This window comes from Lepisma saccharinum, chromosome 20 (genome assembly GCF_977018435.1).
Source record: "Lepisma saccharinum chromosome 20, izLepSacc3.1, whole genome shotgun sequence".
Taxonomy (NCBI): Eukaryota; Metazoa; Arthropoda; class Insecta; order Zygentoma; family Lepismatidae; genus Lepisma; species Lepisma saccharinum.
In genome coordinates this window covers 24,020,917-24,036,782 of record NC_139248.1, presented here as the reverse complement: position 1 = coordinate 24,036,782, position 15,866 = coordinate 24,020,917, and positions in this window count along the sequence as shown.

Here is a 15,866-nt window from a genome sequence, read left to right as displayed (position 1 = left end):
TAGTCTAAATGGATTTTAAAAATATTAAACTATCAGCAATATGTTCTATTCTATTTCTCGCGGAGAGTTATGTTACCTTGTATTAAAATTCTCCTGTGTTCGATTTACCGCAAACTGCATATTATACTAAATCACTGTAGATTTGATTATGAGGAGGCCCCCCTATGGTTTCACTTTTTCTCTGTCGCAACAACGCTAATTGGTGGTTGTTGGTGTTCGAATAATTGTTCATATTGTAGGTATAGTTCGAATCGCGATGAGTCTATACATGAACAACAATAGCTTAGTGGTTAACGTTGGCGATGAATAGGTTCCGAGTGCCGTTTTTGACAGTGCTTCCGATCGCAACTGTAGATCTAGCAACATTTAGCTCATTTGTGGTACATTAAATGGAAAACGTTGTCGGATATAAAACTCAGTGGCGTATTTTGGAGAATAATGGTCACTTCGACGTAACTATGTGACAGTCAGATTTATCGTCGGCCTGCCTCCTTATTATTATTATTTTAATCCATAACGGTGAAAAATGTGTTTAATCAAGGTGCTGAGTGTTTTTATTTGTATGTATATATATTTGATCTGCCAAGCCAACTAGAGAAAGAAAGGGAGTCGCGAGTCTGACGGGCGAGCACCAGAAAGGTCACGTTTTGCGTCTGAAACTTTGGAAATTCGACCTTAACGACAGCCATTTAAATATCTCGGGTTCCAGCGGCCGGATTTATGTGAAACTTTTACCAGCGCAGCAACATGTATGCAAGGACGGATGTGTGGAGATTCGTCGCAATCAAGCAAGAATTACGGATGCCAGATCAAATTGGTTATAATCAATCAGTTTATGGACACAGATTGCAGTTGAGCTGTGGACGCCGCGCTGACGGCGGCTTAATCCGAAGGGACCGTTAAGCACTTTCACTTGTCCTAGGGAGATTTTTGCCGCCTCTATCTAGGTAGTGGTAGTTTTTGTTTTCCCGGGCAAGGGAGGGCGTTCACAACTAAACGGACGAAGGCCTTCCCCTCTATTTGTGTGGAACTTTGGTGTCGCGGAATGTTAACTGCTGTTATGTTAAAAGTCGATGCCTCGGTGTGTCAAACTGTAGGTTTCGAATTTCAACTCTAGATTTGATTAGCCATTATAAACAAGAACAATAGCGACCAGTATATTCAGTGGAGTACTCTAGGTGGGGCTTTGGTAGTGGTTAAATTCCAAAATAGCGGATCCACCTTTAGTTGTAGACTTGTTGCTAATGCTGGTGAGTGGTAATAAAAACATCCCTGGTTCGATTTTTGCTTTTCACCAATAGCAATATACACATTAGGCCTAGTGTCGATGACCATAAAATGGAGTTGAATTACACACACTAGTGGCTATAAAGTCCAGTGGCGTACGTTGACAAGTTGGTGTAATAAGTGCACTCGCGGTCCCCGAAATTACGTATCTTTCATACCCCGGCACGGGGCCAGACGTCATTATTGGTACGGGAAACCGGTCGTGACTTTTACTTACGGTCCAGGTTTTTTTAGTTCGGTACTAAGACGATCGTTTATTGTCGTACTAGTAGGGCCTCCCCGATGGCACAGTGGTAGCGTCGTCGCCTTGTAATCAAGGGGTCCCGGGTTCGATTCCCGGTGGAGGCACATGGTGGTTCGGATCCCACTTTAAACTGTAGGTCCAGTCCCGATTAGCCTTACTGTGCATAAAGTGGACTTAAAACAACAAATCAATCAATCCAATTGTCGTACTAGTGCGAGGCGGAGATAAATACCTTGAAATGATACACTTTTTGGTTTACCTTAGATATGTAGACTCGAACAATAATAACACACTAATAGCATAATATCAGGTACCTGAAAAACATCAAATCATAACACTGACGAACGGTAAAAATATGAATATATTGTACCAACAAAAAAAAATGGATTTAACAAACTGTTTACATCGCCTCCGCAATCACTCTCTCTCGTTCTCTCTCTCTCTCATTCGTACTTCTGAGGAATTTCACATGTGAATATACATACAAATCATGGATCTGATGAACATACCATTTCCTTTTTGTTTGAACCTTTACGTGAATTTAGGTCATTAGTCTGCCCGCTCCTGTGCTCTTTTAAATCAAATATGCGCCAGCCCTCGGAAAGCAATTATCTAAAACAATTGGGTCGGTGTGGTTAAACCTTTCGTTCGAGTGAACGCGCACATCAAGTCGTAAGCACGACATTTACCAAGTTTCTCGGACGGGGGTAGTACACACAAGCCTCTCTCGTCCATTGAGAACAAATACATCATTACATAGTGATGCAAAACTTAATCGGCTCCAGCTACCGGAATACACAAATCAATCGTCGGCGCGAGCAAAAATTACATCAAAAACCACTATGCAATAAATAATACTACACTCGCACGACCTTGCGATAATACGCTTTCCACAAATAAAAAACACTAATCGGTCTACTATTGACAAGCTAATTGACGCGACGGGGCGGTCGGTTACACAAAAATGGTGCACACTTTGACAATTTACACTAAGAATTAACGTAATGGAATGGAGCTTCTAACTCTGAATGCAGACAATCAAATTATTACATATGAACATGAAATGACCTTTTATATAACATTACTAAAATATCAGACACAAAAGTTAGGTTCGGGGTTCCTGAGTCACTTTGCAAATAAGTGAGACTTCGGAGTTTACGGTACGACGTTGATACAAACAATACATGCTTACATGGACATAGACCATCTGAAGAATACTCTATCGGACTCTGCTACATCGCGTGATCGTTCATCTTTCCTGGATGCGATGTTTGCACAAGGTTCCTTTGCGACGAAAATGTTCTTCGAGGTCGAACGCGGCGAAGGATGATTGCGACGATATTGGGCACTTTAACTTTCATGGAACGTCGCGTGTCTCTCTTCTCACAAGCGTCGGCTGCACGTGGTCGCGTGTAGGTCCGCAATTTCTCTAATGTGTCGGGCATCAATCAAACGTCGTCCCGGAATCATCTCTCTCTGGTAACGGGCTTCGGTTGGACGTCGATTTGGAGTCATCCTTCTCTCTCTCTCTCTCTGGTAACGGGCTTCGGTTGGTCGTCGAACTGGAAACGTCCTTCTGGGCGTCGGGCAATGTTTGGCTTCGCGGCGCTGTGTGTCGGTCGTCGGTCATTGTCGTTGGCTTCACCGGATGGTGGCGGTGCGTCATTGCAGGCGTCGGGGGACGCGACACCCTCCCTTCTCTATCTTTTTAGCCGCCCATTTTTATGGTAGTCCACGCTTGGTAAAAACAAACCACCGCGTAATGCTTCACCAAATAAAGCGCACGCTGCTAAGCTCTCTATCGGAAATTCGCTCACGGTACGTAAGAAAAACAAAGTCCACGGAGACAAAACAATAGTCACGCGAGAGTGTAGCGCGGATTGCTCTCTCTACAAAATCCGGGTAAAAACTGTGTGGTGAACTCGAAGTACTGCAGATTTATACGAGATTCAAAATTGTCCGTTGGAAACACGATAGAGTAACTTGGCTTGGGTTTCCGAAGAGATGGAAATGACCTCTGGTCCATTGTCTCGAAATGCGGTTACAAGGCGGGTCCTCGGTTCTTGGTAGCTTGGGCTCCAGCTGATTATCCCGGTTATCCGTGAAAAATAGTTTCGGCCTCCCGCGGCGAATTCTAGGTTGGTCCCGACGAAAATAAGTCTTCCCTTTCTCCGTGACGACCCATTTTGGTGCAAATATATCATATACTTTGCCGTATTGACAGTTCGGCTGTCACTCAGGAAAACCCGTCTCCCAACTCCCGACGTCTGGCTCGGATACAAATTTTTCCACAAAATAAACCAAACCTCTCACTTTATATTTAAGCATAATATGAATCAGTAAACTGAAATGATTAATATCGAACGGTGTTTGTTCACATGTCACTGGATACCGTGACATTGTGAAATAATTGTTATTGTTCACATTGTAGTTGTAGTTCGTGTCCCGCTGAGTCGGAGAATAAACTTTTAAATGTAAGATGTACTCTCAGAAAGTTAGATTGGATTATTTTAATACTTGAAACGTTATCTAGAAAGCATTTCGAATTAAGTTTTGGAAACGTTGTTCAATTCCAGTAAATTTCTAAAGTTATGTTTCGATTAAACTCAATGCATAAAGGGAAATTATACAAAACAAACAAGCAAGCAGATGTGTTAATAGAAAAATGGAATTAGCTTCTATGAGTGTTGTGACAAAAAATAGAGAATTACTGCTAGAAATAGAATGAAAATAAAGATACTTGCCTTTGCATGTCCAGCGCTGTACAAAAAAGAAAGCTCTCATGCTTTATCTCCGACAAATCCACAATACACACCTTCCTTTTTGTTTTATTATATAGTTAAATATTAATGTTGTTATGAACACTGATTTTTACCAGTAAAAATATAAACCATGTGGAGTGTTTAAAGGTTGATAAGTAAAAGATAAAGCAAACACATATATTTTATTTCTGTTTATTACCAATATTTACAAAAAGAACCACACACGCACGCACGCGCGCGCGCGCGCGCACACACACACACACACACAAACAAACACACACACACACATATGTAAAATGTTGATATTGTGGTATCAGTGATGAGCATGTTATTTAGCAAGTTTGTTCACTAACCCACAAAAGGAATCTTGTCATTGTCATGGCCACTGTCTGCTGCAACCACTGAATTACAATGTTTCACTATTTTGACTACAAGCATGTTTTCGCAAAAACCAACATTTCTCCGCTTTTTCTATTGTTGCTGGGCACTGCGGTAACCGTACGGTATGGTGTCCAACGTGGAATCTCTTATGCGACGTTTGGTATTCACTACCTGGTACGTTTTTTTACCTGTGGTTCTGTCACAAGCACAAAACAACGTTTCCTCGCAATCCTTCTAGGGTAGTGGATGACCAACTTCATATTGTCGTTCATGTGGAGCACATAATCTTTCACCAGCTCAAAGTTCAATTTCGAATTCGTGGCGTGGTAAAGAGTGATACCTTTCATTTTCATCACATGGAACTCCTTTCCCTTCGTCGGGGACCACACCTTCAGAGCATAATTCTTCGGACCTCTGGACACAAATTCTCTGATGTAAGCTCCTTCACCGAAGTGCGCTATTTCGTCTCACAGATCGCCGAGATGGTCGCCCAATTGTAGTTTCCCTTGTGATCGATTGGTCTCTCGAAAAATCACGTTGTCGGTGTCGCAGAACAATATATCTTCACGTACTGCGTCCAACAGTTTGTACAGACGAATCCTGGCGAAGTTTGTTGTGTATGTGCCTATCGCGATGTTCCCTTTGTTGTTTTGAGGTACACACTCGTTCAGGTAGTCCCAACTCACAATCACAGTGTCCTCGTTGTCAAACATTACCTGCTAGACATCAACACCTGGCTCCGTCAATGTAGATGCGAATGTACTCCTCCTGCTTCGTGTCGTCCGTTCACCTGTCTGGCCAACCGCTACACTCCTGCTTGATTTGCAGGAACGTGTTCACATACTGAGCGAACAATCCGCCCTCACCTGTCGTCGGGTTCTGCACGCTCTCTCTGTACTTCCACACCTCGTACACATCCTGGATCTTGTAACCCTTCTCGACGGCGACACGAACTTCGTCCAGCACCCACGTTTCTGTAATAGCTCTCTCCACCTCCGTGTGGTCGCACTCCCCTTCTTGCCGGAGTCCCGTTGCGCAACTCCAACACAGTGGAAATAACGGTTTCCCACCAGTCTTCATGGGCAGCACCGGGATGTAGAGGTTTCTCGGAGGAAGCACTCTGAGTTTGGCTATGCCGTCCATATCCAATACCTCTTCCGGTATCGGAACTGTTGCGTCGAAGAAAACCTCTGGGTGTCCCACGGGTGCCTTGGCGAACTTTTTCACGGTCGGGTACAGCGAGGTGATGTCGTAGTAACGTATTCTCTCCTCCTCTCCAGTGCCAACTTCTCCCAGCATTTTAAACACCTCCACTCTACCTCCGTACAGCGCATCCCTCACCATCAGCGGAGCACTTTGGAAAAGCGGTTGTTGTCGCAGTTTGCGATCGAGATCCGGTCGGTCCCGTAGAAACTCTCGGAACGAACACCCAGACATTTCCACGACGGTGTAACCCAATGTTCGAGGGTTCGATGTCATCCTCTGGGTTCACTCGTACCGGGAACCCATCGTGTCCGCAGGGCGGATTGGATATGCTTCGACACGGGTCTCGATCGCCCCTTGTTACAGGATGGACAACCGTGGAAGTAGCACCCATGGAACTGGTGGATGGTCCTTGTAGTTTCGTCGTAACCGTCCATCGGAATCCCATTCACAGCCACATGCTCCCTTTCTTTACCGGCATACTCCAGCTCTATGTTCTCCGTCTTCTCCACGTGCAGCAACCGTTTCAAAGATTGCAGCACTCCCTTCCGAAGAACTGTGACGTTCTGAATGCAATACTTGCAGCACTCGTAGGCGTTGTCGTAGAGGTCGCACTCCTTCGATGCTCGGCTGTACCACTCGTAGAATTTCTAGCGGTGCTGTAGTCCGGATCGAGAAACCGCTCGTTGGGGAAGGGACCCTTGTAGTTGCGGTTTCCTTTGGTGTTGAACAAATGGGGGTAGAATCCCTTTGTTTCTTCCAAGTCGAATGTCTTGGAGAAACTTGACAGCGTCATTTGCAGGTAGTTCAATGAGTTCAGGAATCGCAATTTCTTCCCCACACTCATAAACAGGATCTTCGTACAGTCCATGATCACCTCAGGTGCTTCCACATCCCTCTTCAGCAAATCAGACAACACGAGCATACCGTCGTCGGCTCGTAAATTGTGAGCCACTAACACAATTATCTTGAAGTAGGGTCGTTCCACGAACACGTACTCCATAAGCTGTCGCACGGTGTCCTCTCCCTCGAAGCAGTGCTGTCGAATATCACACTGTACGCAACTTTTCATCACATCTGCGTCATCGCTGCATGCACTGCACACTTGCTGCACCATACACAAACAGGGTTTGTGAAGCAGTGTTGTCGAATATCACAATGTACGTAACTTTTCATCACATCTCCGTCGTCGCTGCATGCACTGCACACTTGCTGCACCATACAAAAACAGGGTTTGTGCACATATGTCGAGGGTCGTCCGATGTACAGTGTGCACTGCGTGGCCTCGAAACCGTAGAACATGAACAGGTATCTTTTGCAGACTGTCTCTTCGCCGCCTCCTTTATCCCTCTGTATGTAGCACAGATGGTTTATCTCGCAGTGTCCTTTGCAAGTCTTGCAGTTTCTATAGCCGCAACGATGTTTTGCACTCCTCGGGTGGGTGGCATCCAACAACTCGTGCAGCTTAGTATCTGTGTGCACACCGTACCACCACCGTAGCGAGTGCTGAGTTGATTGTTGTAACACACATCGCTGTTGCATCGTTCGCAACGCACCACATCCTTCTTCTCGCACACGGGCGACGTGTAACACAGATGACACATAGTTTTGCACACATGTCGCATATTTTGGGAAAAAACGTAACAGCGTTCGCAGAAATAAGGAATGGAGAACGCAGCCACAGGATTCACAATGACTTCATAGTAGTTGTCTCTCTGACTCAGCAACAGGTATATGGACTTCTTCGGCTAAGGAACCTCTTGGGCGAAAAACACCTCTGGCTTCTCGAGATCGCTGAACTCAAAAATCTTGTACTCACTTCCGAAGTAACGTTGGAACGCAGCCATTTCGGCGAGACCTCCTCCCGTAGTCTCCAGTGATACCCCGGCCTTTCCACACAACTCTATAGCCTCCGATGTCAACACTCTGCGACCATATACAAATCCAGTGTAGTATTTACGGAAATGCTCAGAGTCTGTCTCTTTGTCGGCGTACATCCGTCCGATCACCAGAGCTTTGGCCAGATATATCTTCTCACCCCTGGACTCGCTCTTCACAGTCACCACACTTGTTTTCACTTTTGCGTATCGCTCGTACGGTAGAAGACTGCGAGAGTTCAATTTTCGTCGTCCGTACCCGACAGGCACAGCAATCACAGACACACGCAGCTGCAGCAGGTTCGTCGACAAAAACGTGGCGTTCGATTGCAGCACCCGGGCCACCACAATCCAAAGCATATCCGACCCCAGTTGGTCGATCCTGCGTAGAGACAAACCGATCGGTCGAACCTAATCGTCAGATCTGTTCTCCAACACCACACCAACTTTGTACGACGGTTTGTGACGTTCCACAATATCCTTCAATACAGCATCCAAACCCTCGTGCACCCACGTCATAGCGTCCGTCTTCTCATCCGGTGGTCTGAGGGTGAACGTCATCGTAGTGCACGTGGGGTTATACTTTTTTACTCGACGAACGTCCATTTCTTTAATGTCCTCATATTTCGTGTGGAGAATATCTCCCGGACCGCGCACCATTTCCACCTCTTCTAGCGGAAGATCTCCGTCGACATTGTCATCTCTGCTAGACGATGTTCCGGCTCCCTCCTGATTTCCATCCAAACTACAAACTTCCGACCTCAAACGTTCGAGCAAATCACGGCGTCGACATGGTTTACCTCGACCCATCATTCGGATAATCTCCTGCAGAATCATTCTTTTCCTCTCAGCTCCTCCACCTTCTCCGTTTTCATATTGCTCGAGCAGAATATCGCAGGCGCTCACATATATCGCACTTGATGTCAAGAATACCATAGTTTGATTGATTTTGATTAATTTATTTAGTTTATTTTACTTCGCGTTTTGTGCCTCTTGGCTAATTTGCGAAGATGGGGATGAGTGATGAAATGATGAAATTGATGAATGGACATTCACAAACAACCAAGCCCGACCAGGATTCGAACCCGGGACCCTTGGCGTCGCAGCGCGATGTGCTAACCACTCGGCCACAGGGTCGGGCAAGAATACCATAGTGTTAGCACTTGTAGTCTAACAATGAAAAAACAGGAATTTGGCATTGAAAACTGCTTTATTGTTTTTCGAAGTATTCTCCTTTATGGTCAATACACTTTTGCATTCGTTCGAACCATTTGTCAAAGCAGTTTTTCCAATCTTCTTGAGACACCTCCATAATATGGTTTTTGAACGCATCATCGGCGTCTTCCGAAGACGAAAATGGTTGTCCACGCAATTTATTCTTGACATTCGGGAACAAGAAGAAGTCATTGGGTGCCAAATCAGGACTGTATGGCGGATGACCCATCAATTCGATTTTTTGATTGTTCATAAAGTCGGTTGTTAGACGAGATGTGTGACAGCTGGCATTGTCTTGATGAAGAATGATCCGACGGCGTTTGTTTTTTTCCGTATTTGACCGAAGACCTCTGGCAAACAAATTGTTGTGTACCATTCAGAGTTGACCGTTCTACGTTTCTCTAAAAGCACAGTTGCCACATAACCAGTTTTCCCGAAAAAACAGGCGACCATTTGTTTCGATGTGCTTCGAGCGCAAACAACTTTTGTTGGATTGGGTTCATCTTGAAACACCCATACAGTCGACTGCTGTTTACGTTTCGGCTCATATGCATATATCCATGATTCGTCACCTGTTACAATCTTATATACGTCTTTTGAAACACCACGATTGTATTTATTGAGCATTTGTTTGCACCAATTGACGCGAGCGTCTTTTTGAGTTTTTGTCAAATTGTGTCATGTCACATGTTTTGAGTGCTGCGCGTCTACATCCCTCCTCCGCGCTATTAAAGCATGGCAACAATGCGTTGCCTGGAGCTTTGTTGGGGTGGTATTGGCTCATTAGGAGAGGGGTGAGCAGGGTACTGTTCCAAAGGCCTGGGTAACCAATGAACGTGACAACTATACACTCTTATATAAATGTCGATTGCGTCTGTGTATAACAAGATCTCGCTTTCATGTCCACAGCGATCTCTTGTAATACACCATTCTTCCTTTTGAGTCTGTAATACAGGAATGTTTAAATCTAAGGTAATAAAAATTGCACAAAGCACTTGGAATACCTATCATTCAAGCTAACCTACAAGCTTAAGGAATTACTTCGCAAACCCAAAAGGAAGAACCGTTAGCGGTCCTACATTACATACTTACTATCTGCATACCTACACACTGGCAATGAAGACTTACTTCATTACATACCTACATTTCCTGAAGTAACGTGGGGAAAATCTCAGGGATTACTGTAATTTTACTGTGGCAAGCTGGCCAAGTTTACCCCAGCATAACAACAGTGGATGTTGGCAAACATAAGACCTTCCCGACCCAGCAATATTCCAGAGCTGTCAAACTCACACATCTCGGAAAACGTCATGTACTATCACACCAGCGCAGTGGCAGGCCCATTGTCCTAAGTGGAACTTCCACGACGTCAGGGGGTGCTCGTTCGGCGGCGCAGATCGTATGCGCAGTTGTCCGTGGATACATGACGTCATCATCGAGAAGCTCGGCGCGGAAGAGGCTGGTTCCTTATGCAAATATTGAGATATTTGACAACGAATATCTTCTAAAATATAGTAACAGGGGAAAAGTTACAACTTTTACTGTTAACATTCATCCTTTCTAATCAATTTATCACAAAGTTGATTCAAATGTGTAAAATGGTTTTCAAGAAATCGTGTTACGAAGGAACCCCTGTTTTGTTCTCTCCAGGCTTCCAATATAAGGGAGTTTTAACTTAAGCGCGTTGGATTTCTTTTTGCTCTATGTTTTAAAATAAGATTATTTTGTTCTTGTCAACTGAATTTATGCCTAAATGCTATGGAAAGTTGTGAAAACTATTATCAGAAAACTAACGGAAGAAATCTAAAATATCACAGCCTTTCCAGTCGGTAATTGCGTAAGTAAACGAAAAGACAAGATTGTTATAAAAAATGCGGGATTGCCCATTTTTGTGAAAAAGGCATTGTGCGAGATCTAAAAGCAGAACATTTTAATATTGTATGTAAATGTAAGGGTGTAATAAACGTGACTACTTCCCGTAAAATATCACTGCACTCTCCACGTTTCTCTTCTGTCTTTTCTTTGGCGCCGTCAATAGCTTCAACACGTTGTTTTTTTTATATATATTTGTCACATATTTGTTTTAATTAGTATTCTGCTCGTTCCGCCACCTGAACGCAGCAGCTAGGGCTCAAAGGGCAGTGCAGTTACACCGGAAGAAGGCTCGGAAATGGCAGGCTTCAGAAGTTAACTCATCCAAATTAAATTAAATAGGTATGTGCTCCCTCTAAATTTAAACATAGTTCTTAAATAATTTGATAAAAAGATTTAAAAGTATCTGTTTTATTTAATAACGTATTAATTGGTGCAATCTTCTCCAGCATAGCTATAGACAGTGACCACACTACAAGGGGGGGGGGGCAGGAGAATTTCTCTCTCTCTCTCTCTCTTATCTGCCCCCAGTATAACGACAAAAATAAATAAATGAATGAATGCTCTTTTAGCCAAAATATGCATTTTTGTGTCGTATGTAACGGAATAATAAACATGATTGCCCCGGGAAAATATGATTTACCCCTCCATCTTTTCTATTGCGCAGTCACTAGCTACAACATATTTTGATTTCTATTGTTCCCACATATTTATTTTAATTTTAGTATTGTGAAACATATTCCACTGTGTTACCTCACGTAGCCACCCCCCCCCCCCCACACACACACACGTGCGTATGTACGATTTCAGTTGTAAGTTTTAGACTAAGCTTGTCAAATGTCCACTTATATCTTTGTATTCTTGAGCCATTTAAAAAGAATCATTTCGCCCCTTCTTCTGGACGATGTTTTCCCACTGGAAGCCCCTTTGCAGTTCGAGATCCGGGGCTATAGCCTTCCCAAGCCACAGTCTCCTCCAAATACTGTCCTGGCCTCATGAAAGAAAAATATATGTATTGATACGAAATATTAATTTGACTTGGCAGTTTCTTTTTTCGAACAGGAATAAGTTTTAAATTTTAATAGCTTATAAATTTACACTAGCAATTTTGAGTAAAGGTTTTTAACCCTAAAAGTTGACTGCAAGGTCAACTCTCGATATTTCAGATATATTAATAATTTTCATCACAACGTCTAGTAATAATTATTTGTTACTTCAATAATCTCCTCGCAAATGTTTCTCGCATATTAAAACGTAGATGCCATATGATTGTCATTTTCTGTTTATTTCCTTGTAATGCTGACCTCCGTGGCGAAGTGGTTAGCACAACACTTTACGATGCCAAGGGCCCCCAGGTTCGAATCCCCACCCGGGCATGGGTCTACTTTCCTTTCTTCAATTTCATCATATCATCACGCATCCTCATCTTTGCGATTAGCCATATGTGACAGATAAGCGAAGTAAAATAAACTAAGTCAATTAATCAATTATTTTTTAAAACTCTTTCATTCTTCTTTAGCATGTCACGTTTTTGTTAAAATTATATTACGATTTGTAAAATGAAAATTCTAAAGGAGAACACGCAACTTTCTTTGTAGCGCATCAGTCAGAAAGTTTCAGGAATATGGATTTTCAAAATACATTTTTTCACATGTAATTTGTCCCCTTTTAAAAGTAGCGCGTTTTCAATTATGTTACTAATCATTAAAAGGATGCCTCAATACCATCTTGGAGGATGACAATTAATAATTTTCCCCTCCTAAAAGTAATAATATACTTTCGCTCTCTGAATCTCCCATATAAATGCTAGGGGCCGTCTGCTTGAGCCGAGCTCACTCCCTCTCTGGTGACGTCACGCGTTCGTGCAAGATCGGCAATCTTCGGATGTCTTTACCTAATCTCTATCTACCTTGCCACGACGTCTCCTACCAAACGGTAGGGAAAAACCTTATCGGGAGAGGTCCTACAGTTTTTCTCGCCATCCGAAAAACAAGAATCAATGAGATATAGGGTGGAAACGTAACGTGTAAAGTACTTTAAAAAAACTGCTTTGGTTAGCAACTGTAGTGTGTATAATATGGAAACAAGGCATAATCGTGTTACAGCAAGAATCCAAGTTACTTCAGGAAAATCCTGTGTGTTATATTTTGTTAGCTAACAAAATATAACACACAGGATATAACTAGTAGATAAAATAGCAGATAAAGAGAATAACTAGCATTCATTCTGGAATCTAATCTATCAAGCTGTATACAGCAGTGGTGATGAGATTCTATCTATCTAGGCGCCATCTAACTGAAATCTGGTTGTCAGGCTTTGGCACTCTAAGACCTGTTGGCCACAGGGTTTATCTATTTTACAGACAAACACATTTGAACATATACAGCATCAATAAGGGTCCCTGGTTCGAATCTCGATCTGGGCATTGGTGTCCTTGTAAGCGTCCTTTCTTTAATTTAATCACATCATCACTAAATTCGCATCGTCGCCATTAGCCGGAAGTTACAGAAAAGCCACTGAAAGATAATAAAATTCAAAAACTTACGTACTATCCTGCAGCTGCCAGCACCTCTCCACTTTTGAATGAAATTCGGTTTTAGTACAATATAATTCTTACGCGTGTCTGGTCGTCAGTGTTTGGATGTAGTTTCATAGCTACTGTAACGAGCTTCAACAATGAACAATAATTGTTGCATGTTAAACATTGTTGTGCTGTTTTGTGTTAGGTCACGTTCACTTACAAAATAATCTAGAATGTAAAAACAAGTTCCGAAATTAAAGAAAGTAAATATTGAAACTGAACGTGAAGTTAGTAAATCTCTGGACTTAGCTAATATTACTTTCTTTTTAATATAGCCATTTTGACACCGTTGCTCTTTACCTGTATCAGTTCATTTTGAATTTCAGAACGTAGATAATTATTGTGAATCTCATTTTATTGTGTACGTCTGAAATGTTCTTGTCATATTTCGAAAGAAGTTTCACCAAATACGTGTTGTTTCTGCTGTGTATAATGTTTATCGATGTTCTCGAACCGCTAAATCATGAGAAATCGAAAATTGTGTTTATGCTTATCAACCTTTGTAAGAGAACGTTTCATTGTGTTGTTTCGCTTCCTGAATTTTCTAAAATCAGATAGTTGACTTATTCATTCAAACTGTAATGTTCCACTCGAATTTATAACCGCTTAAAAACATAATGTTGTAGTTCTATCGTCCACAAAAATTAGCCCTTTCCATCAAGGACGTATTTAGGGGGTCCAGAGAGTCCGGACCCCCCCCCCCCCCTCCGAAAGACTTATCAACTACTAAAATTAAATAACGAAAAATATATTCGTTTAGCAATTGTATAATTTCCTCTGAACTTATTGAAAGACAAGGATTATATTTTGATCATACGGCTTTGAAGGACACGATGAACGTATTTGGGGGGTCCGTACCCCCCTCCCAGCCCGAAAGACTTAAGTACGAAAATTAAATAATGTAAATATACTCGTTTAGCATTTGTTGTATAATTTTCTCTGAACTTATTGGAAGACAAAGATTATATTGGTATCATACGCCTTTGAAGGTTAGGAAGGACATATTTAGGGAGGTCCAGGGATCCGCCCCCCCCCGAAGGACTTACCAAGTACTAAAATTAAGTAATGAAAATATTAGCATTTATTGCATAATCGATGGTTATTAATTTCCTCTGAACTTTTTAGAAGGCAAGTATTATATTGGGATCATACGGCTTTGAATAACATTACAAATAAGATTTATGTACACTACTACTCAAAATAATATGCATAAAATATTAATCAGTAACTTACTTTTATCCAAGTAATTACATGTAACATCATTTTTGTTATTCGATAAATATTCAATTCTTCATGTATTTGGCATTAATTTAATTGCCAGGGCACTTGTTCTTATGTAAATTAATCCGATCTTAACTACAGCTAAGCTACGTAATGAATATGCGCTGTTATATCTCTATTCTTATACAGTCTATTTACCTATTCGTGTAATATTAATATAATATTAATTTATGTATTGTAATTAGTATTAATTTGATTTAATATAATTATTTTAATTTAAACATTATTATTATTATTATTATTATTATTCCTGAGACACTAGGTTAGGAACCCCCCCCCCCGAAACATATTTCTAGATACATGCCTGCTTTCCATCTACCTTGCTCACCTATATTTATTACATTTTAAAAAGAAATAATAAGCCCATGGGACGTGAGGCCCCTTCGCTCACCCTTGTGCTACGCCTCTGTTGTTATCATAATTCCTCCCATTGTCACGGTAAACTGAAGGTCAGATATGAGGAGTAAAAAGAATAAATGAAAGAGATAACAACGCATTCTCTGCAGTGGTATCAGGTCCTATTCCCTCTTAAGGCACCTTGTAGACTCGTTCTGATCCCAATTTAAACTGTAGGTCCATTTCCGATTAGCCTATCATGAGCCTGTTAAACGTGGTGGTAAAAATACAGTCTTGAATATTATTAGGCATTAATAATATATCCAAAAACATGGCAGTTGGGAAGGGCTATCGCCCCCTTTCGTCCCCCCCTGGATCCGCACTTGTCACTCAGTCAAATTTCCATCACAACCACCAGGCACGTATCCAGGAATTCCTTTCGGGGGGGGCTCAACACCATTTTTTTAAAGGGGTATAGTAAGAACCTCACAATTGTATGTTCAAGACCAGTGGTGGAAATTGGGTTCCAAAAGGGTTGGGGGGGGGGGGTTGCGGAGGGCGGTGCAAGGAAAGTTTACTTTCTGTTGGCAGACAAGGCTTAACATTAAGAGGCCATAATGTTGAGGCAAGAAAATAAAAAATGGGGAGCAACTATCCCTTAAATCGTCGCCACTGTAAGGCTGTCATTTTAATCAGAACGTGAAATCCGAACATTTTTTACCACTCGACTCCTCTGTTTCCATGCATTAACATTGTGTGCCGAAATCATCTCGGTATGTGCGTTTGTCCATTTCTTCTCATCTGGCATAAAAACATCTATGGTGTCT